The sequence below is a fragment of the Microtus oregoni genome, unplaced genomic scaffold (assembly GCF_018167655.1).
Source record: "Microtus oregoni isolate MIOR12 unplaced genomic scaffold, Mior012 000018F_ref0000195, whole genome shotgun sequence".
In the NCBI taxonomy this organism is placed as follows: domain Eukaryota; kingdom Metazoa; phylum Chordata; class Mammalia; order Rodentia; family Cricetidae; genus Microtus; species Microtus oregoni.
The window spans coordinates 16,658,920-16,681,776 of record NW_024543077.1 but is presented as its reverse complement, the minus strand read 5'-3'; positions in this window follow the sequence as shown (position 1 = coordinate 16,681,776).

Sequence of the window (22,857 nt, the reverse complement as noted above, 5' to 3'; positions counted from 1 at the left end):
AAATTCGGAGAAACAAGAAAAAATATTACAATTTTAAGCAAACTTGAGCATCCAAAGAAAAGCTTTAGGCATTGCACTCTGTGTTTTTAAATATATTGAAAATTATTATTTGTTTTTTTTTTAAAAAGAACATGCTGCAGATCTAAAATCAGACATATAAACCAATGGAACAAGATAAAAAGCCTGAAAAAAGAACTTATTTATAGTCATTTGGTTTCAACAAAGTGCTAAGATGCACCTGGAGAAAGAATATTTTATTTAATAAATGATGTTAGCAAGGAGATATGGACTGGTAAAATAATGAAATTGAACACATATCTCACACTGTACAGAGAAGTCAAATAAAGTGGACAAAAGACTCAAACAAATAACCCAAAATTGTAGAGCAGCTAGAGGAAAATAGAGAAGTCTAGGACACTGGTCTGAAGACCTCTTGGCTAGAATTCAAAGTATCCAGATAAGAAAAGCAAAATGCAATAGTACCAAACTTAAAAATCTGCACATCAAAGGAAGCATTCAGTGAAGAAAGAAGGCAATGTCCTTGAGACAGTCAATAAAAGGAGTATTGGGAGAAATTATTTAAAACCATACATCTCATAAAAACTAATACCCAGAATATATGAAGAGCCAAACAAGGCAACAGCAGAAACTTAGAAAGAAAAAAGTATCCAAACATATTTCTCTAAACATATGAAACATATTTATATAAATATGTAATTTGCCATACATTTCAAGTTTACCAAAGAAAGTATTTTTGCAGAATCAACACCAAAGGGGATAAGTTGGTGAGATGGCAGATGATTAACTTGGTTGAATTTCTCTACATTATTTACATAGAACCAAACACTGTTCTTCATTCCATACAATTATATATACTTATTATAAATTGAAAACAAGTCAGAAAATAAAGGGCAAATTTCCTTTGTAGGGCTAAATATTATGAAACTCATTTTTAAATTGTCCTTGAAAGATATGATTATCAACTTTTAAAAGATAAGAAATTTGCCATTTAGTTCGCAGGGCTCCAGAATTTGACTGCCATACCAGAAGACCACTGTAATAAGTAGAGAAAATTAGCATGCAGATGCTTCCCCCACTTAATACACAGGCTATGTCTCCAGTCAAATATTTCCTGATCCTTGGCAAAGAAGATCCTTTTCACCAGTTCTTATCTGATGTGAACATGGGGTCCAGATTTGACACACCAGAGTAGAACAATGAAACGGCCACATAAGTAAGTACAAAATTGGTAAAATATCAAAGTCTTCTCTGAAGCTTTATGGCCAGATTGTCAATAAAGATCCTTGTCTCTTCTCAGATTGCTCTTCTGTATCCTGCCTGAGGTCTCAAAGGAAGAAACAGTCCCAGGGCATCATTTTTAGTGAGCTGAAAAACAAAACAAAAAAAACATATTTTTTTCAAATAAAGTTGATTTGAGCAAAAATATGGGGTAGGAAGACATGGAGAAAGATGGGAGGGAGGAAAGAAAAAGAAGAGAGGAAGGATGTGAGCAATATGAGAATAAAGCAAGAGAGAAGGAAAAGGAGAGGAAAGACTTCAGCTACATACTACCACAGGCTTTAAAATTTTACTACACCCATCCATTTTATACTGTATATTTTAAAAGTGTCCTAAACGTTAGCATGTTTAAAGAGCTGTCTCTTACCTGATCAGATCCTGGGAGTTCTAATCTCATCAGTGGCTCATGAATTATAAGTTAATGGGGCTGGCGGAGGTTTGGTAAACTTTAAAAGAGGGGGTTTACGTGGTTTGAGGAAGCAGATCATTGGTGACTGTCAGATATAATGGTTTGCAATTTGTAACAAGATCTTCGGAGAGTCAGAGTAGAGAAAGCAAGGCAGTTTAACTTGGAACTTTGCAAGGTCAGGAGAATAAAAATGTGCACTGACCAAGAACCAAAAACAGTTTTTAAATACTAATACATGATGCTTGCTATCTTAATAATCAAAAGGGTAGAATTTTACACGCCATATTATTTTTCCTTGGGTCTCATTCTTCCTCTGTCACTCTGTTTGTCTTGGGCATGGAGATTTCCTATATTTTGTATTCATTGTTCTAAAGCTTATCAGATGCATGAACTCAGAGGCAAGCTGGGCTGTTAGTAATTTCCTACTCTAAATTACTAGTTTGAGTGTTGAGGATGAGGGTGCCTTGTAGCAGAGTTTGGGGGCAGGTGACAACTCGACATTACTAGCAGGCATTCCCAGGTGTCTAATGTTTCCTCCTCATTGCGATGGGAGCAGTCATGTGCATGTTTCTTGGTTGTCAGGAGGTAAGTAAGCAGTATTGCTCCACTGTATGCTCCTTGCTACCTAAAAGAGGCAGAGTCAGATGATCCCAAATAGAAACCTCTGAAACCTTGAGCAAAAATAAAGCTTTCTTCATTTTAAGTTGTTTTTGGGAACAGTTTACTGAGAAACCTAATCTCTTTGGGATATGAAAGAAATTAAGCTATCTAAATGATTAGTTTATGATTTAACTGTTAAAAAATGGTAAACCACTGACCTTAATTAAAAAGGAGGTTTATTTAGATGGTGTTCCTGTTGGTGTGATGACACACCATGACCAAAAGCAAGTTAGGGAGGAAAGCGTTTATTTGGCTTGCACTTCCATAGTGTAGTCTGTCAATGAAAAAAGCTTGGATAGGAACCTGGAAACATGGAGGGGTAGTGTTTCCAAGCTTGCTACTCATGGTTTTCTCAACCTATTTTCTTATAGAACCTATGTTCACAGCCTTAGGAGGGAAACCATGCACAATGGGCTTGTATCTCCCACAACAATAACTAATTTAAAAAATGCCCTATGGACCTGCTTATAGCCCTATCTTATAGGGGCATTTTCTTAACTGAGGTTTCCTCCTCTTGGGTGACCTTAGCTTTTCTCAAGTTGACATAAAGTTATTTAGTACAGAGGGCATGTTGTTTTGGTTTTTTGTTTGTTTGTTTGATGTTTTGTTTTGTTTTTCTACCAAATTCTGTTTGCCCAATAATACCAAGTTGAGGTTCACAGAGAAAAGACCAGACAGAAGTGACTCTGATCCCAGACCTACAGGAACAAAAGGAAGGAACACTTTTACAGGGTCTAAGGACAGTCATACAACAGATTGACTGCTCTTACCCAGAGTGATAGAAAGTTAGAACCACAGGGGGAGAAGCATAGTACCAAAAAGGAAGAGCATGCAGATTTTTCTTCATTGTCCTCCAGTCTTCTTTTCTGCCACGTTTCCCGTTAGTTGAACAAGACAGTGGTTGAATGTGGAGTCTGGGAAGAGCTAAATATTCATGTGGTATGTCAGCAGAGAGAGAAGCCAACACAACTTACATTCCAAACCCCAAAAGGTCAAGAAGCAGGAAAGGGACCTTGGTTGTAAAAATACCGTCAACCTGGCCCTTTAGTCTAACAGAAATTAATCCTGACCGTGATCTCACCCCCAAGGTTCAAACCCTTTCTTCCACACAGGCCACACCAGTTCTCTCTTTATGAAACTCTGTGACTGAGCAATCCAGAAGTTGCTTGGCCTAAGTTAATTCTCTGCATCCTAGGACATCCGGAGTCGGAACACCTACTCATTTGTCTCAGTAAGTGTGCCAACTTAGAGTATCAGGATAAAGAGAGAATGATGAATTAGACTTTTAAGAAATTTTCTTACAGGAGTGAATTAAGGGAAATTATTATCTCTCAATATGTTAAAATTTTCCTAAACATGAGGTTTCACAAAATGTCCTGTTTACATATTGGTAAACAATTAAACTTTCACATGAGATGAGATGCTTGTATGGCAGAGTGTGTTGACAAAAGAGAAAGGGGACGAATGGCAAAGGACATATCCTTTGCACACTTCCAAAAATGAATAGTGAAAATCCATTTCACAGTACTCCATGTAAATGTGTTACAAAGAGAGTTTTGCTAGGCTAATCCTGAGCATTTATGATTTCTTGCAGAGTTTAAATCAATCTATCACTTTGTGTTCTGTGTGGATCAATTAGTTTCATCCAATAACTTAAAAAGTGTGTGAGTTCCATCTGAAGATTTAAAAACTGATTTCCTTCTCTTTTTCTTTATTACAAATATACACAGAGACAGAAGTAGAGGGAGAATTACAAGACCCTATTGTCATCAGCACCAGGACCAACATCCCCAGAGTTAAAGATTTAGTTACCTGAAGAGCAGGAGTTTCACTTCCCAACATACACTTAAGGTCTAAAAGTAATACGTACCATGAGTTCTCTAAATACATTTTTTAAAACATTTATTCTTTCTTCCCCTAATATACAGTACCCCACTAGCTCAGATCATCTCCTTCCATTAATAAAAACCCTTTGCTGCCAATATGTTTGTGCATGATCTATAAATGATGGCCGTTCACAGCTATCATTTGCTAATACCCAAAGGTAGCACATCAATTTAGGTTGCCAGTTATCATACATTTATTCCAGTGATTTTGAATTTACATATAAAATAGCATGTCCTGTCAATTTTCGTTGGAGGTAGAAGAGCAAATTAATCAAAGCTTAGAAACTTACAATTTATTCTCATCTTAATAAGGAGCTAACCAAACGCTCATGCTACAGTTGAATATGTGAGCCGACTTCTTATCATTTGTGTCGCTTATTGTCCTCTTGAGATATAATTGTCATTCAATCCTCTACTTCTTTGGGATGAAAAATTTAAGCCACTGCACTGCATCAGGGAAGGTTAATTTACTTGAAACGATACAAGTGATTACATGAGTCAACTTAATCAGACATGCATGGATGTCAGGACGGAGGGAAGCCCTGTGAAGTCCCTAGAAATATGAATTAGGGACACTGAACTGCTCCCTCAAGGAGAAGTGCTGACTTAGTAAGCTAAGGGCCTCTGGCTATATTTTCATGAGCCAGTCAATACGTACCTTTGTTTTAAATGTGCTTCTGTTCAAAGAAATCTTAATCGAATATGTAGTATGGTTTCATCAACAGTTAACACACAACAATCAGCACTCTATCTGAAAGAATATCTAAAATGCATATTTTCTCTATAAATCTCGTCAAAGCCTTTTCAAACTTAGGAAGATGGGAGAGTATATCAGCTTCTCGAGGGGCGGGGAGGAGTATTTGGAAAATACCACAATCATTAAAAGTCGGCTTATATTTGAAATATACAAAATTTTAACTTGTACAACTAAACAATAATTTCTTGTTAGAGGCTGAAAGAAACTAACAGGGAACAAAAATTGTTACTTAAATAGCATAAGTTTCAGTCAGTCAGAAAGAACAGCTTCAGGAGTCTCTTACTGGACATGTGACCATAATGTGGAAAGTATTTACATTATTACTATGCTACATATCTGCTCAAAGGTAGATTTTAAATGTTTTCATCTCCACAATCTGTCTGTAAAGTGATAATGTTGGTTATCTTGATTTCATAATTACAGGATATCTGTATATGTCTACTGTAGGTATCCTGAAAGGACTTGAAAATTCTCTATTAATTGTGTGTTTTCTGGAGACAGCCTACTTTGATGAAACTCTTCCACCAGTGCCAGTTTCAATGTGTAAGCTTGCATATTTTATTCTGTTTCTGAAGTGATTGTTGATGGTATCTCTCAAATGAAAATAACCTGAATATCCATGGTTAGGGTGAATTTCGAATCTCCCTATTAGAACATAGAGAAATGTGTGGAAATCTCTGCCTCAGACTCTTAATTCCAGCAGTCATAACAAATTCAATTTCAAAAATTTAACAAAGGTATGTGCACAGTACAGAAAGCAGACTGTAAAAGCACTTCCTTTGTAGGAGGAAGGCCTGCTTGTTCGTCTCAGCAGCTGGGCTAGCTTAGCCCCAAAATAACCACACAGAAACTGCATTAATTAAATCACTGCTTGGCCCATTAGCTCTAGCTTCTTATTGGCTAACACTTACATTAATTTAACCCATTTCTATTTATCTGTATATCGTCACTTGGCAGTGGCTTATCGGGTAAAATTCTCAGCTTCTGTCTCTGGCAGCTCCATAGAGTCTCTCTCTACTTTCTTCCTCCCAGAATTCAGTTCTGTCTTCCCCACCTATCTAAATTCTGCCCTATCAACAGGCCAAGGCAGATTCTTTATTCATCAACCAATATAAGCAACACAGATAGAAGGACCTCCCATACCATTCCTTAAAGTATGAGAAGTATTAAAACAAGAAGGCAGAGTTGTTTCCTTCAACCTCATCTGGCAAAGTGTGCAACCGGCAACGAAAATATTTTGCCATTTTCCACATGTATGCAATTATCTGGAAGCACTGAGAGCGTGGATTTGGGGTTACATGTTTCCTATAGAGAAGCAATGAGAGCTTGGATTTGGGGTTACGATTTTCCTATAGAGAAGACACTGAAACAAGAGTCTCAACAGAATATAATTTTACTTTAGTTTAAAATGTTCCACATTTCTCTGTGTCCTATAAGTGCCGGATTTCATATAAGTTAGTTTTTATATGAAATATAAAGTTGGTTTCCCATGTTTCAAAGTGAAGGATTTCTGGGAGTGATTGGCATAGCATTTTCTACAATCGATGGTACAAGGTGATCTGCTGGTCAAAGAATGATAGCACAGAGCAAAGTTCAGAGAAGTTTCTGTCGCATACAGAGCCAGGAGCCAGGACTAGCAAAGCGAGGGCATGTTTGGGCCTGTTTTATTTATTCCTGATGAAACTTTGATATATTTGAACACTTCCAAAGACAAGACACTTGGAAGTGCCTGAAATTTAAACTTATAACTGATCATCAGCGTTCTAGGTAGAGGAGGAGGTGGCCAGGAAATTTTTCAGAGGTTTCACTTAGATTAGTAGGAAATAAAATGAAAAGGGGAACAAGGTAAGCAAATGATAAATTCTGGTTTTCATAATTCATCACTCAGACAATCCTCTGGGGATAACCCATATTAAATTAGAGTGAATCTGAAACTGTTAAGTTCAGACAGCCAGTGCAGAGGGTTTCATGCTACCATAATTTGGTCCGTAATGCCATTTGGTATATGTGTGAGACACAGGAGTTGGCCTGTTGTGTGTGATCCACCTGACTCGGGACACAAGTCTGTCATAGAGAACATACCTTGTTAAACACTGAGGAAACCACTTTGGTGAGTGCTAAGTTGAGCAGTATTTTTATGGATACAATTATGTCAACACTTGTTTTTTCAAGAAAAAAGACAGCTATTGGCTGACAAGGCTGAAAAAGAAGATGTTGCACATCAAAGCTCTGAAGTTCTATCAATGTATGTATGTAAATGTATGTAAAACTACAGGTATTGACAGAAAAGAATTTTTAAAACAGGAAACAAAGAAAGTAATTGTCTGTTTAGGAAAGAACATGAAAAGAATATTCTGAACAAAGATAGGAGTGGGCAATCCAGGGAGTGATGGAGAAGGGAAAGAGGACTGGGTGGGGAGAAAGCAGGGTATCTCTGTAGGATGGCACCAGTGGCTACAAGGGACCAAGGACAACTGGCGTTTGTGGGAGGAAGAGGTGAATGGATGGAAGTTATGAATCATGGCATATGCAGGGGCCACATACAGCTGGACTACACCATTCACTGTGCAGCGAGCTCCCAGTGGGTCTCAACCAGAGAAACAGCAGTCAGAGGAGGGGTTTACAAGGTTACCATAGGCAACTCTGTCACTGCAGTTTTCAGCTATGGACCTGTGGTGAACGTGACCAACGTCTGAAAACACTGTTGTCAGGAATGTATTCTGCTTCAGTATATTTTGCTTAGGGACTTCCTTCCCATTAGTAGTGCTCCAAGAGAACCAAGGAGCAAAGCCAAAGAAACATCAAGGTTTAACAAAAGAGCCACAATTAAACTCCCAAGGCGACTGAGCACTGTGGAGGAGTCAAATGTGAATAAATTTCCTTGATAGATTACTACAGAAAAACTTTTCTTCTTCATTCTCACAGCTGCAAGATGCCAAGTTTTGCAAATTTCCATTACGTGACCCTGATCTTAAAGTTACGTCCTTGAAACTTAAATGATACAGAACATGCAAACTTTTACAATATAGCAGCCTGAAATGGATCTTAAAAGAACAATAAGGGAACTCTAATTACAGAAATGAAGGGAAATAAATACAAAAAAAAAGGTTGAAGGAACGTAAACATCCTGAATTTTGCAGGAAAATGGATGGAGCTAGAAAACATCATTTTGAGTGAGGTAACCCAGTCACAAAAGGGCAATTATCACATGTACTCACTCATAGGTTTTTTTCAAACATAAAGCAAAGAAAACCAGCCCACAAACCACAATCCCAGAGAACTTAGACAACAATGAGGACCTAAGAGAGACTTACATAGATCTAACCTACATGGGAAGTAGAAAAAAACAAGATCTACTGAGTAAATTGTGAGCATGGGGACCTTGCGGGAGGATTAAAAGGGAGGGGAGAGCCAGGGAGGAGAGCAGAGAAAAATGTAGAGCTCAATAAAAATCAATAAAAAAAAGAACCACAGCTTTACAGTTAATTAAATGCAGCAAATACAAAAGTAACACACCTGAAAATAGTATTCCTCAAGAGTCCTTAGACAATGCCTTACAGCAGGCATTCAGTGTCAGGTCTAAGCAAGGGCATAGATCCCCTCAGCTCTTCCCCCAGAGACCCTATACTCACAGGGATATCTTATTTCTGTACCTCACCTTACTCAAGGCCAGGCAAGGAGCTGAGATAAGAGAAGTATCCATATGGTAGGGTGGCTACTCCAAGAGGATTTGGGGGTACTCTGGGAAGCAACAATTGTTGATGTGGTCTTTATAATATCTTTTATTACAATAAACAATTGCTTATTGGTGTATTTTTTAAAAAAGAATGTCTGGAAAAGTCAAAGGTTTGGAATCAAGTTGTCTGTATTGTGTCCAGTCTAAATTACTTGGCTAGGCGCGTAACTAATACTGAGCCCCCATTTCTCCATTCTCATCAGAGAAGTTTCGTTTCTGTGTAAATGATGAATAATACAAAGATTCACGGCTAGTTAAAACACAGAGAAATGGGTACTGTGAGGTGCTGAGATTTAAATGGGACAACTGTATCATGCTCACTTCCCGCGAGAGTCAGAGATGATCACTGAGGGAGAGGACAGGCACCAAAAGCAAGAGAAGGCATACTTCTACAGGGAAACAGCATCTGCTGGGAAGGACAGGCCTGTCACACACATGAACTCCCAGAGGCTGTGACTGCACTTACATGGCCTGCACAAGATCAAGTTAGGAAAAATCCCAGCGCCAAGCCACCAGTATTGGAGGAGTTATTAGCCATTGATAGCTACTCGGTGAGTGATAGTCCATAGTCCATTTTCTTTAGGGATGCAGCCTCTGAGAGATTGTGTATGCCTCTGTAGGTGGTCTTGTGTCTACTCACTCAGAGCCAGCACAAATGGGACTTGGCGAGTTAGAAAAAGAAAGAGCCCCATGTAGTTGGGAGGAAAATGATAGCAGAGCCGAGAGAGGAATAGGAGCAAAGAAAATGTAAGGTGGATTCGATCAAAACATTCTGAAACAACAAAAGAGTGACATCTTAGCAATTTCCTAAGGCCATACTCTGTGTGTGTAACAGGCACGCGTCTTTGTGTGCTTACTTTCTTCAGTATCCTGTATATACAGACTATAGACAGTTTCCGTTTTCTTATATTAAAATTTAAATCTGATTTAACAACTTTCACATTTAGAGTAGACTTTTTTTTTCTTTTAGAACAGAAAACTTTTAGCTATATCTATTATATAAAAGGAGATGAGCTTAATTGCACCTCAACTGCAATAACTATTCTATTTCCCTTAGTAGGAATAAGTAATATCTTGAAATGGTCCCCTTTGTCCTAAAGAAGCAGAAGAAAGGCTGCTCTCTGTGTAATAAAATGTGAATCACCTCTATGGAGACACACTTCTCTTACATACCAGCTTGTGTTTTAAATGAAGAAAACAGCTAACAAACTAAATTGTTGCCAAAAACATTAATGATACTACTGATTTTTCATGAATCTTTATTCCTGTTTGTATGTATGTGTGTGTATGTATGCGTATATTGCCTTTAATGTACTTGCTTTCTCCTATTGATATATTTCTCCTGTTCTTCTATGAGGTATGAGTAAAGTCCTACATAAGTCAATTTGGAGTAACAATAGTTGCTCCAATTTGATGTTCAGTGTTAAGCAGTGAGGATCTAATCACCAAATCAGAAATGAATCAAAATACCTTCTCATAACCTACAGTATCACCTGACATCCTCACTTATGACCTGGACAGCTGACAGAAGAGGCTAAGGGTAAAGGCAACATCTTATCCCCAAATCTCAGAAGCATTGTTAGACTCACGGTCTCATCAGGTAAGGGGCACCACAACATTCTGTCAAGACCCTGCTTTACTATTTTTAAGTTATCTATTTGAAAGTTAGTAATGATCTGATTCATTTACAGATGTATTTACTGATTCTTGTTTCCAGATAGACTGTAATCACAAATGCATATCACTGCACCAAGTTATGGTAGTTTATTCATAGCAATTCCTACAGTCTCCAAGGAGTAAGGTCTTTTTTAAAAAAATATTTATTTATTATGTATACAATAGTCTGTCTACATGTATGCCTGCAGGCCAGAAGAGGACACCAGACCTCATTACAGATGGTTGTGAGCCACCATGTGGTTGCTGGGACTTGAACTCAGGACCTTTGGAAGAGCAGGCAAGGCTCTTAACCACTGAGCCATCTCTCCAGCCCCAAGAAGTAAGGTCTTATTTGACAGCCCATGAAAAGATGGTATTACAGAAGTACTCTACAGTTAGATTTCTATCTTCTCTACCTTGCTAATCAGTAACCCATTTACAATAATAAATACTGTGTTTGTATTTGTATAAATAATCATATATCATTGTGGACCCTGATCTATAGATCCAGCCATGGCAACAGGAAGGGACTTGAACTTTTGTCTATACAATTTGGAGTCCAGACAATTCATGAACCTTTCTGGCTTTGAATATTTTGTTCTCTGCTAAGGTAGAAGCATGGATGGGGCTTACTAGATTTCGTGAATCAAACCCATGGGAAAGGAAATTGATAAGAAGCATATGCATGCTACCGTGCTTCCACATCTCTGGGTTTAAACAATAAAATTTATCTATGTACCAATTTCCAAACAGTGTTTACTCAAAGAACCAGAGCCTCTTCTTTATGACCTTCACATTTTTCCTTCCCTGATAATTAATGCTTGGACCATGAGCATCCTCAAAAGCAAACATGACTTGGTAAGTACATTGTGACAGGATCAGGATTCAGACTGGCTCACTAATAATATTTAATTCTATGGATTAATAACATAATGAATGGCATTTGACAAATATGTATTGAGTTAGTTTCAAGTTATCTATGACCAAGGAAATGTTGCACTATGAGTACACAAACCATTATATAAAACTGTTCACTCTAAATACAGCAGGGATATGTGGAAGTGTAAAGTTAAGGAACAGCGTGGAACTCAGAAAATTACTGAAGGAAAACAGCAGAGATTTGGGATTATAATTAGTCCAATTTTTCAGAGTTCTAGCTGAGGGCAAATAAGTTAAAATGATAAATCATATATCATGTATTATGAATAAGTAGCTATTGCCAACAGATCTGCAATGAACTCTTACAATACCAAGTGCCAATAAAGATACTATGTTCCTCAAAATATTATTTCTGTAAGCTCATTGCCACCCCTGGTTCCTTATCTGGGGCACTGAATGCAACCTCAACACACTCTCTGCTCACAAGTTCTAGCGAAGGAAACATTTACTTCTTATTTTCAAAACAACACCAAAGCTAGTTCATTTTGGTTTCCTTTTCTCAGAGCTCGGCATTGTTGTGGGATTTGTACACTGTGAAGATGTATTGCTGTGATTAGAGTAACAGAAAGCTGAACAGTTAATAGCTAGGCAGGAGATATAGGCAGGATTTCTGGCCAGGGAAAGAAAGAGGAGGAGAATCTAGGTACACAGGAGTTGCTGGAGATATGAAAAGGATACAGGGTGTATAAAATGGAAGAGAGGTAATACCAGATGACAAAATGTAAATTAATATAAATGGGTTAATTTAAGTTATAAGAGTTAGTTAGGAACAAGTCTAAGATATAGACTAAGCTTTCATATTTATTATGAAGTCTCCATGTCATTATTTGCAAGCTGAAAACCCAAAGAAAAATCTGACTACATAGCATACATAAGAAAAGGCAGCTCTTCAAACATCAGACATCTAAATCTTTCTTCTCCAGTGTGCAAGAATTCATAGACGATAGAATATTCAATATTGAATGAGCAAGCCATAAAAGCATTCCACTAAATGGAAGAAAGCCAGATATAGGGCCTCATATTTCATTTTTTCATTTATATGAAATTCTATGATTGCCAAACACACAGATGGAAAGAATAAATTAATACTTTCTAGGGTTGGGGCTAAAGGTATGAAAAATGGCACTATTAGGAATGAAATTTCTTTTTAGAGAGAATAAAATGTTCTATAATTACATAGTGATCTGGTTACACAACTTTGTGGCTATAATAAAGGTCACTGAATTGTTTACATCAAAATGTAAATTATAAACCAAACATTGAAATATGTCTATACAAATACACTCAAGCTTTAATGTCAACAGCAATGTGCCAGTTAACAGCTAATCTATGAAACTAGAATGAGTGGCACAATATGCTTTTATGTCTCACAGAAATTCTATATGAGAGAATGGTTCTTCCCAAAATTGATACAATGAGTAGTCTATACATAAGGACCTGTCCTTGCACCTTTAAGGTCTACTGTCACAAAAAGGGTGTGGGAACATGTAAATATGGCCCTCCTTGCTTCAAGAGCTGAGTCACACTGGTCCCTTCTTTTACACATGACTTATACCTATTAATTTTGCTTCTAATTCTAAATTTTTTTTAAATTTATTTATTTATTAAAGATTTCTGTCTCTTCCCCGCCACCACCTCCCATTTCCCTCCCCTCCCCCAATTAAGTCCCCCCCTCAGCCCAAAAAGCAATCAGGGTTCCCTGTCCTGTGGGAAGTCCAAGGAACCCCCACCTCCCTCCAGGTCTGAGTCACACTGGTCCCTTCTTTTACACATGACTTATACCTATTAATTTTGCTTCTAATTCTAAATTTTACTCAGCAAGATAAGCATTACTTTCTTGCCTAAGAAAAATAATTTTTCCTCAAACTTTAAAATGTATTATCATGAATTGGATTTGGTTGGATTTATTATTTCAATTATTTTCTTTTTCTTTCTTGTTTTAATTAATTGGCTGGTTCATTAATTAATTTTAGAGTACTGAGGATTGAAATATTAAAGGGAAACTAATGATATCCTGAATATAGAATAATAATCAATTATTTGCAATTTTGTGTATAAAACTACTTACTTCTCTTTAAGAAAAAGTATGTGGATTTATAATTTTATGACAGATGAGCTGCCACAACTTTTTATCTTCTCCCAGTTAGTTTTATTGCTAACACACTTACCTACATTTATAAAACTTTTTCATAAAAGATACAAAAGAGAAAGCAAAAAAAAAAACAATAAAACCCCTCTAATTCTTATTCTTTTGTCCATTAGGTTACCATGCTCAACATAATTTATAGATAATTGCTTAGAAACTCAGTAATTTTCAATGTCAATGGCTTTGGAAATTTTAATGCATGTGTATTTTGGGGTATCCATGGGGTATTGATTCCTAGATCTTCTTAGACATAAAAAGGCCAGAAGAGGCTAAGTCTATTGTGTAAAACTGTAGTATATTACACTAATTAGCATATATCTGTATACTGTAGTCACCTTTAGAATAGCTGATAGGAAATGCAGCTTATAGTATGTTCTTATATGTAGACGGCGTAATAACCAGGCTAGCTTAATATGAAACAGTAAATTTTAATGAAAGGATAGCTTACAACACCAGGGATCCAGCGATGAGCAGGAGATAAAAAGAGAGCGGCGGGGCTCACACCCACCAGATTTATAAGTAAACATTAGCCAGCCCGAGGCGAACATGCCCTCTAATGGGCTGGACTAACCCTACATCACCCCCTTTTGTCTAAATATGACAGAACTAAACCAAATACAACTATATATAGTAGTAACAACTAATAAATATAACAAACAATATTGAGCAAGAAACATATAACAAAAGTTTTGCTAAACATTCTATCTCAGAGAGTCTAAATAATGTAGAGAGTAACTGCAATTATATAATCTTTAACTCCGTCAAAGATCTGAGAAGGGAATTAATATTACTTAACAAACGAGAGATTTCCAAAATGTGCAACAAATGACAGAGACAACTGACTACCTGGGCAATCACCCAAAGTCTCGTTTGCAATGTTGAGTCAACCAACTTTGGCTAAGGCCTAACATAACTGACATACCATTATTAAAGGCAAGGAATTTTATTAGAACTATCCTACCCTGTCTTGGCAAGATAAGACAATCCTGTTTTATCCACTTATGGATAATCTGTATCTTTGTCAGTAGTCGCCAAAATGTAGATGGCGTAATAACCAGGCTAGCTTAATATGAAACAGCAAATTTTAATGAAGGGATAGCTTACAACACCAGGGATCCAGCGATTAGCAGGAGATACAAAAAAGAGAGCGGCAGGGCTCACGCCCTCCAGATTTATATGTAAACATTAGCCCAAGACAAACATGCCCCCTAATGGGCTGGACTAACCCTACACTTATGTTGTATTATTAAGGTAAGGGACTAATGATATGAAAAATCACTACTATATATATATATATATATATATATATATATATATATATTGTTTGTTTGCAAATAGTTCTAACCTATGGGGGCTGAAGCTGAAGATAAAAAACCTGTAGATGTGAATTGTTGAGTCTGCACAATCCTGTGGAAGTTTTCTAAAGGAGGAGCTGACAGAAGAAAATAAAGATGTTTTGAGAACTTTATTATTTACTGTAAATATATATGATTTTCCCACATAGGAGAGCCATTAAGAAATTGCTAACAATTCCTTAGATAGTCAAGTGGATTGTGATGCTAGTGAAAGAGCCCAGACCCTGTAATTCGTAAAGAGTGCTGTTTTTGGCTGGAAAAGTCATTGGACCAAGATGAGATTCATCTCCATCTTTAGTACTTTAAAAATTTATTAAACTTCAAAGCCTTTCCTTTGGTTGTTTTAGAAATCAAGGAGCTGTTAAATATCCAACTGGGTAATTATTAAGAAGTCAGGGGCCTCCAAACCTTAGATGCCCTTTGCACTGGACTATATTTTGAGATCAAATAGAAGATTCAAACAATTGATATCAACAGTTCCTAAAAATCATTGACGGTACTTGCTGAAATATCAGGTTTTAGTTTTTCTGCAAAACGGAAATACCGATGATCATCTTAAACTTACAAGAACTCCCTGTTTAAAGCATCCTTAGTGTTTTCATTTCTTTGGGTTTTTGTTTTATTTTGTTTGAGACAGAGTCTCACTCTATAGCCCTAGATGGCCTGGAACTTGCTATGTAAACCAGGTTGTCTGGAATTAAAAGAGATCCATCTGGTTCTGCCACCTGAGTGGTAGGATTAGCGGTCAGAGACATGTATGCATTACATACATACATAGGTACCTACATATATACTTGCACATATACACATGCATACTTACATACATACAAATATGCTTGTATGCATGCATACATGTATACATACATAATTACATATTTCAGCTAGACAAATGTATGTGCATGTAACAATGATAATCAAAAAAAGAGGCTATCAACTTGGGGGGAAGGGCTCAGAGAGAGTTACAGGTAGGGTCTGGAGAGAAGAATGGGAGGGGGAAATGTTACATATTTCTATTTCAGCTAATTTTAAAGATTCCTTCGTTTTATAGTCTGAAGAGTTTACACCACTCAGTTGCTTTTAAATAGGAATATTTCCATTTTTTATGTTAAATATTACTGAATGACTAGATAAGAATATACAAACATACATTCCATTGTAAGTGAGAACAGTCTAATGTCTAACTATACAATTTTGTATGCAAATTAATTAACTAGCTGTTCTATTGCCTAGATGATACTATACCTTGCCCTGTAATAAGAGAACTTGTTTCTTGCAGTACATGGTAGCTAACACAGAAAACTCACAGCTAGACAATGTGCAGACTGTGAGAGGCCTTGAAGCACTCAACACTAAATAAGGTTGCGTGTGTGTGCGTGTGTGTGTGTGTGTGTGTGTGTGTGTGTTCCCTTCAAGACTCGGAGGTCTATGCAGAAGAAGTGTTAAAAACATTGCAAGCACAGGTGATGGATGACTCCAAGGAAACATTGCTTACTAGACACAACAGTGGTGAAGCACATATGAACTCACACAAACAATGAGAGAATGCACAAAACCCACACAAATTCCAGTCAGACAAAAATAACAGCATGGAAAAATAGAAGTAGGCACATAGTCTCACTCTTAAACAAGAAGATGTGCACTTGATACCTGCAGAGAGAGAGGAAATCAGTTCCCTCCAATGGAGTAGCACTAAGCATATCACACTCCAAGTCAGGCCTCAAGCTCAGAAGCAACTGACCAACACAAAACAGACTCCATCTTTTTTGTGAAATTTCCTTTCTTATTATTGGACAATTTTTGTCTTTTGGTTTTGTTTTGTTTTGTTGTTTTCTGGCAAAGAGAGAGGAAGGAAGAAGGAAAGGGAGGAGAGAAAGAGAACAAGAATTTGTGTGGGTATGGAGGCGTGGAAGATCTGGGAAACGTGGGGAAGCAGAAAGAATATGATTAATATATTGTATGAATTTTTAAATACAGACGTTAATATGTATATAATCACTGTACTCCTCCAAAATAAATTGCACATACCCTTCAGTAACAGAAGGTAGGCTCAATGAGTAAAGAAAACAATAGGAAAAAATCCAGTCACTCCCAGAGAGATATCATATCAAAATCAGCAGTCTAGACCTGAGGCCCAAGAACTCTGTAATACACATAGGTCAAGAGGCATTAGTAATCACTTCATTTTATGAATAAGGTCTTCAAGTCAAGTAAGCTAATTGATGCACTCAAGATCAATAAAATATTTTGTGATTAAACCAGTTTATTCAAATAAACAATTTAACAGACTTCAACAAAGCCATTCTATAAACTCCAGAGATTTTAGGTTGTGTATATACATCAATGGATATGATTATTTTGAATATACAAAAGATTTTTCATTCTTCCATTTTTAATGACAGTATACACATTTTAAATTTATGTTTCAGTCCAATAAAAACTGTGTTAATAGCACAGGAAAATTCTCCTAGTCCCTTTGAAGACTTACTCAATCTTGAGTACTGTCTGGCATACAGTGAGCACAAGAAAATCTACTGAATAAAATCATGTAATATTGTAAGAAGTTAAATTGCCTGACTCTGATAATAAGCTACTTCCCATATTTTGAATATAATAGAAGAAATTCAATTTAATAATCAATTCTATATAATTATTTTCATTAGTTTAATATGAGAAGATTGTAACAGCAGAGCAAATCTCTATTTTCAGTCTTTTCTAAAGCTACAATTCAATATGGATATTGTGTTAAAAGAATACACACTTTTAAACCCAGTATTAATACGCCAGAGGGATCAGCAAAAGAAAAGGAGAGAATTTCTCAAGTCTGTTTCATTTTAATTAGAGGCAGTTTATAAAGTGTGCACTGTGTAGTGCACAATGGCCCAAGCTAAATTTTCTGTGCACGCCTAAGGGACATATGCTGTGGGAATAAGAACTTGGAGTTTGGACTGTGCTTTCTCTCCACTCTTTCTAGAATCAGACTGTAATAAGGACAGAGGTTCCACCATGTAAAATGGCTTTTCTTTAAGCAGCAAGACGTTTCTTCACTGAAATTTCAGTGTATTTGCTAAACTAAAAAACAGATGTATGAAATAGCTGATTATTAAAAGGTTGTTCAACAACAGATCATGCACCTCCCCTGCTGAAGTCGAATTCAGCACGACAGTTTTTGAGCATCCCTTAGCTTCCACAGAAAGCAATTACTTTGAGAAACTTCAAGCACCATGGCTAAAACCTATATAAAGTTACCAAAACTGTATGTTTTGTAGTGTTTTCTTTTTAACAAGGACACTTCTGTTTCACAGTCACGGTAGACTAGAGACGTCAGTCACAGAAAATCCAACAGTGACTTCATTCCATAGACATACGCGTCTTGACTCATTAGAAGTCATGTCGCAGGGAACAAGATGGCCTCCCATCGGGAATAAGGTTCTTAGAGGGTTCTTCAGAGATCAGGTGCCCGTCCACGCTAGAGTATGGCAGCGAGTCTCCCAAGCCTCCAGGCAGGCATTGTAACATGAAGTTGGCAGTCCCTGTCTGTCAGATGATTTCCACACACTTCAGTCCTGCACGTCAGGAACATACAGCAATGACAATAAGTCAGAAAATGTCAGTAAAGTAATTTATTTTTGATATTAAGAGACAAAATATCCAGGCTTTTAAGCTTTCTTATGTAACTGGTTTTACTCTAAAAGTTTAAGACTAATTAAAAGCAATCATCTCTCGTTGCTTAACTAGTATAACTTGCTTTATTTTCCTACCTCCTCCTCTTAAAAATTCACCTACATATCTAATAGTTTGCAGATGTGTATTTTACATAGCACAGAAATCCCTATCTGATGATTTATATTTAAGTGTTTATTTCCTTAACCTACTTAGAAGAGACTTTACAATGGAGATGAGTTAGAAGCATATTTGTCTATAACAATAAATAATAATAATATATACAGTAGGTTGAACCATCTCTCTAGCCTCCTCTAGTATTGACCTTTTTATTCAAATATTTCAGAATGACTTATACTATTTTTCAAATCTGTCTTCTAATATCAGAATTTGTATCTTTATGTGTATTTTTACTCTCATTTCCTCCCACGGTGGCAGTCACCACTTCCTCTGATTTGCCTTTCTTTAATATAACTACCAAACTTTTTGTAATCTATTTCAATTTACTGCAACTTAGCATAATGGCATACCAGCTTTATACCCTTGTTTTTGTCTTAATTTTGTCTTATAAACAGGGTGATTACTCCCAATCCTTTTCTTAGATTTCCCCACTAAAATCTCAGTAACTAGAATCCACTTCTCTCTAGTGGCCTGCAATAAGCTATATACCTACCTCATTCTCTGCTCTCCAAATCTTCATATATCCTCCTCATCATTTTTTTTCCAAATTAATGTGCTCCCATTTTCTTAACCAAATCCAGTTTGTGCTGACAATATTTGCCTATGTAGACCATCTACTGCTACATGGGTAGCTTCTTGGAGTAACTCCTTCTTGTAAGGCTATTCAGTGTACACATATCATGACAAAGGCAGCCTAGCAAATGACAGTTCCTCCACTTGACAGACACATAGAAGCACAAGAGATCCATGGATGATTATCTCTCAGATATGTTGATTTATGTCCTTATCTATTTTTGATTATATCAGGACTCTTTCAAAATGTCACTGGTGTCAGATTTCTTACTCAGTCATTCATAATGGCTAAGACTTCATAAAAGAGCTGAAAGAACATAATTTTTCATAAAAAAAGCTCACATGAGTGACAAAGCTCTTCTCCAACAGTAACATTTGAGAATATTTCCCTGATTTCCCATCTCCCAATGCCATACCACTTGGGGAGGTGTCTTACGGTAAACTAAACATAAAGAATGTGACCTTGAGAGTTGGAAGTTCCTCTGAATTTCACTTACCTCACTTGACTGGGTACTCAATACATGCTCAGGACATAACACAAAACAATAAACCAGGAATTCGGGGTCTGGGATCCAGATGACAGTATGCTTAAAAGCAACTCAGGTCATTTCAGTGTACAACAAAATTTGATACTGAGCCCTGGTTACAACCTGACTACCCTGACAAGCAAACTTGAAGACCTTTAAAACACAGTACTGTTGAAAAACATTATTTTAAGATGTGTTCCATTTGTTTATGCTGTGAAATATTTGTTTAATGATGCAAAGATGTGTTGCATTCTTGTTTGTTGCATTTGTTTAACTGTATGAAGCTGTGTTACTTTGTCATCTAAAACACCTGATGATCTAATAAAGAGCTGAATGGCCAATAGCAAGGTGGGGCAAAGGATGGTTGCAGTTGGCAGGCAGAGAAAATAAAAAGAAGGACAAATCTGGGAGCAAAAATGGATCAAGGAGCATGAGAACCAGGAAAGGTGGTTGCTAGTGTCAGCCCACCCAGCAACACAGCCACTCAGCCAGCCATGGAGTAAAAGTGAAAGTAAGATATACAAATATACAGAAGAAAAGGAAGAAAGGAAAAAGGAAGGAAGGAAGGAAGGAAGGAAGGAAGGAAGGAAGGAAGAAAATCCCAGAGGCAAAAGGTAGCTGGGATAATTTAAGGAAAGCTGGAAAGCCACAAACCAAGCTAAGGTTGGACATTTATAAGTAGTAATAAGACTCCGTGTGTGATTTATTCTGGAGCTGAATGTCAGGTTCCCCAAAAGAGCAAAGACAAAGAACAAAGAGTAAAAGAGCAAAAAACAACAACAAACTACACAATAGTTGTTTTAGGAAAAACAAAGTTTAAATCCATTTTTTTCTCCTTAATATTGAATATTTGTCTCAAAAGTGTAATGAAAACTTGAGAACAGAAGAATAATTATTTTCTTATCTAAGATATTGTGAGATATCATAGCCAAATTCTTCAGCAGGTTAGCTAGCAGCAGAGATAACACCATTTGATTGTTCAAAACCAAAATTTCATGTACGTGGGGAAAAAGATATTTTAAACTCAAAATGAATATGATTTGTCCCGAAACTCACAGCTATTGCAGAACACCGAAATTTACTTCAGACAGTTAGTCTATCAGATCACTTGGATGGCTAAACATTCTTCACACTATAATTTTGGAGAAAAGTGGGTACTGCAAGATAGAAAAGTCACAGTTCTTTGCTTTTAGCTCCAAATGAAGAGGTACATTGTTCCCTTTATAAAAAGAAAAGGCAGAAGCATGCTGAAAGCGTATCTGACAGGACACTCGCCAACTCACTTTGGCAGAGATACATGCCGCTAAAATTGCCTCCCTTCTTGCTAATACTTTATAATCAGCATTTTCCTGGTAGGCATCCTCTAGGAAGAAGTGCTTAGATACACACAGAGTAATTCTGTGAATAAAATATTTAGCCTCCTTGGCGCTTTCAAACAGAGCCTTGACTTACTGACTCCAAAGCTGCTGACTCCCCACCGTTCAAGCCAGGAGGCTTCCCAGATGGCTTTACCTTTAATGACAGTAAAGCACTTAGCGACCCCTAGAAGACCATTACAAACTGCCATAAAAATGTATAAACTGCCTGGGAGGGAGCATAAGTAACTGCTGCGGTGCTCACTGAAGAAGTATATCTAGGCAACCAAATTCATTTGTAAGGGCATCAGCAAGGGTGTGGGATATGTACTAAATGAGTGCACAATGCCATGTCAAGATTGTGTGTTCAGCAGTGTGGAAGGTTAACTTTTAATTACAACATTTCTGTCTTCAATTTTCTCCCATCAAGCCCTCCCCACAAATCCATGGCCTCTTTTTGATCAATTGTTAGTGTGTGTGTGTGTGTGTGTGTGTGTGTGTGTGTGTGTGTGTTTGTGTGTGTGTGTGTGTGTATCTCCTGTTGAGTCCATAGGAATATCAGAAGCTATACTGTAAAGTCTTACCAACATGAACCAACATGTCCACCCAACTGTAAGCTAAACAAGGAGGACACTGATGAACATGCCAAACTGGACATGAAGAAAACCAATTGACCTCAGCCCTATACAAGGAATTCAAAACATTTTAATGATCACCACACTTTCTAAAACCAGGGCATGGTGCAACCTGGTATTTAGGGAAACGTGGTCACAGGACATTGATGAATGGTCCCAATGTACCTGTACCTAGAGCTGGCCAATCAGGGTTTTAACACTGAAGACAGGTGATTTGAGAGAGAGTTAAGGTAGCACATACAGACTTGTCAGTCACAACCTGCATGCCCATCACCATTGGCATACATGAAAAAATGTCAGCTAAAAGGTGCTAGTAATTTATTGAATTTTTAATTAGCCCTGCTACTATGTGTTCTTATCTGTTGTTAGATTGAGAAAGACCACAGACAACTACTCAAAAACAGGCTAATATAGAGCAAGATTTTGCCTTTATCATTTCTCCGGTAGTGCAGACATTGCTGGGACAATATCTCCATCCCCCCAGCTCCATGCAGCCATCTCGGTGACCATACAAGACACGTTCTCTAAATCAGCATTGGTTCTAATGACTGTACTGATTCATTTCAGGCAAATGCCCAGATTAAATACTGTAAGGCATAAAGAAACAAAAATATTTATTTTATAATACATTAAAACATTTCATTCCTAACTAAAATTTACTAATTTTCCATTGATCAGTATGTTTTTATGAGAAATTATTTATATTTCCATAATTTTATCTCACAAAATATTAATGAAAATTGTTAGTTGAGAGAAATAAACTAATATCAGGTCAAGTAAACAATAAATATTGAATATTTTTAACATTTTATTCCTTTTGAAGGAGGAATAAGATAGGATTATACTCCTCATTCTTACTGGCCTAGAATTTGCTATGTAGACGAGGATGGTCTCAATCTTGAGATGATCCTCCTGCCTCTGCCTCCCGAATTGAGATTATAAGCATGTACCAATGTGCCTAGCATTTTAACCTTGATTTACAAACCATTCATGCTGTATTTATTTCACAGAAAAATGTAAATGTTTAATAAAATGTCTTCATGATTTGACTTACGATTTCATGAAATGTCTGTGTCTATAAACA